Source organism: Elephantulus edwardii, unplaced genomic scaffold, assembly GCF_000299155.1.
Source record: "Elephantulus edwardii isolate Elephantulus edwardi_28Jun2011 unplaced genomic scaffold, EleEdw1.0 scaffold00053, whole genome shotgun sequence".
Classification (NCBI taxonomy): Eukaryota; Metazoa; Chordata; class Mammalia; order Macroscelidea; family Macroscelididae; genus Elephantulus; species Elephantulus edwardii.
In genome coordinates this window covers 2,735,462-2,737,505 of record NW_006399803.1, presented here as the reverse complement: position 1 = coordinate 2,737,505, position 2,044 = coordinate 2,735,462, and positions in this window count along the sequence as shown.

The following is a 2,044-nucleotide window of genomic DNA, read 5'->3' as shown; positions in this document are numbered from 1 at the left end:
TAAATGAAAGTTTATTTTATATAATTTATTACATAGCATAGTCTGATTATTTGTAGCACAAATAGAAATAAATCAAGAAATGCTCCAAAAAATAGAATATATCAAAATGTTTATGTTAGGTGCTATCCAGTTGGTTCTGTTCCAGTTCATAGAAACCCTATGTACAAGAGTGTTACATACTATCTGGTTCTGTGGAACTTTCATAATAATTTCTTTATTTGAGTCCATCACTTCAGTCATTTTGTCAGTCCATCTCACTGAAGGTCTTCTTTTCACTGACCCTCCACTTTTCCAAGCATGATGTCCCTTAGTGTAGGTCTCTCTATATTTTGTTGTCTACTCATCAAGCACAATGTTCTCTTCTGCTTTATATCTACACTTCTTCTGAGATAGATTTGTTCATTCTTCTCATTAGCCCAGGGTATAGTCATATCGATCTCATGGAATTAGTCAGTATTCTTTGTCAATACTTTAATTCAAGAACATCGATTCTTCTTTTGTCTTCCTTTTTAAAAACAGTTTTTGTGTGTATTTTAAGCAATGCTTGCATAGCTAAATATTAACAATATTTATGTTTGGGTGGTGTTACAAATGCTTTATTAATATTCTTCATTTCCCAATTTTTCAGTAAAGATACATTGTTCATCATGAAAAATCATCTTTAGAAAAGGAAGGGCAAGAAGGTAAATTTTAGGCAGATGTACAGAAGACAAATGCTTATAAAGTGATTTTTTTAAAGAATTGTGCATGTCTGCTATGAATGAAGTAAAATCTATAAATAAATGTATTACTTTGTCTTCTTTCTCAAGATTTACTGATACCAAAATGACTGAAAATTTGGAACATATTTCAAATAATTACAGGTTTTAATATTGTATTGATAAATACTAGTATTTGTATATAACTCTATAGATTTGAAAATAGTTTTACAGTTATTATCTCATTTAATTTGTGCAACAATTCTCTTTAAATATTACCATTATTCATGGATGAGAAAACTAAAATGCAGAAAATTAGTTATTTACTAAGGACACACAGTGGTCTTCTCAGAAGTTCATATGCACCGTTTATGCAGATGTATATTTGAAACAACTCAGTGCTTGTCCTTGCTCCTTTCTTTCCTTGAGTTTATGGTAAGATTTTAGGTCGAAAGATTCCTATGGTGTTAGCCTAAAAGTTGGCTTTTTTTAGCCATTACAGTTAATTCCCTCAGGTCTCCAGCTATCTTCTTAATGGCAGGTACATGGTCTTGCAAATTAGTATGATCTTGCAAACCATCATCACATCTATGGAATTAGGATAAAAGAGTCTTTCCATGCTGGGCAGCAAGATTTGTTGTAGTAAGACTTGAGGGGAAACTGGAGCAGACCCTGCTGGCCAGACACTGGTGATGCTGGTAGAGAGACTATGGCATTGCTGTGGAGAAACTGTGGCAAGATGTAATCTGAGGTTTCTTGCATTTGTACTGGTCAGAGTTAAAAGTTTTGCTCTTCTTGTCTTTGATGAAGGAAGGAAAAGCTGCTTGCTGAACTGAAACCAGAGCCTGGGCTAATTGTGGATCTGTGCCTTGGAAGTGTTGGGCTTAAATCTGAACTTGTTAGATGATATTCTTTGCTTCCCACACTCTCAAACTCCCTTCCCTAGTATACTCCATTCTCAGTACTATAACTGTGAGTCTGTGAGTCAATAACAAATAAATGAACCTTTTGCTTTGGATGTGGCTCTAGAGGCCACATGAGGCTGGTCTATGGGCTCTTTATCTGCTTTCTGCTCTGGGGCAGTGAGGGGTTGTGCTAATCTTACTCTATCTGGCCCCTTTCTGAAAGACATTCATGGCCCTGTGCTGTCATGTGCCATTTTCTCCTCTTTAGATAGTTCCTAAAATAAAGGAAAAACACATTTTATTCCTTAGAATAATTACTAACATACTATACTTAATATATAAACAATATAATACATATACAACATATAATATACTTACTATGTAAACAAAAATCCAAATCCTTGTAGTTGAGCCAATTTTCAATTCATGGCAACCCTCCAC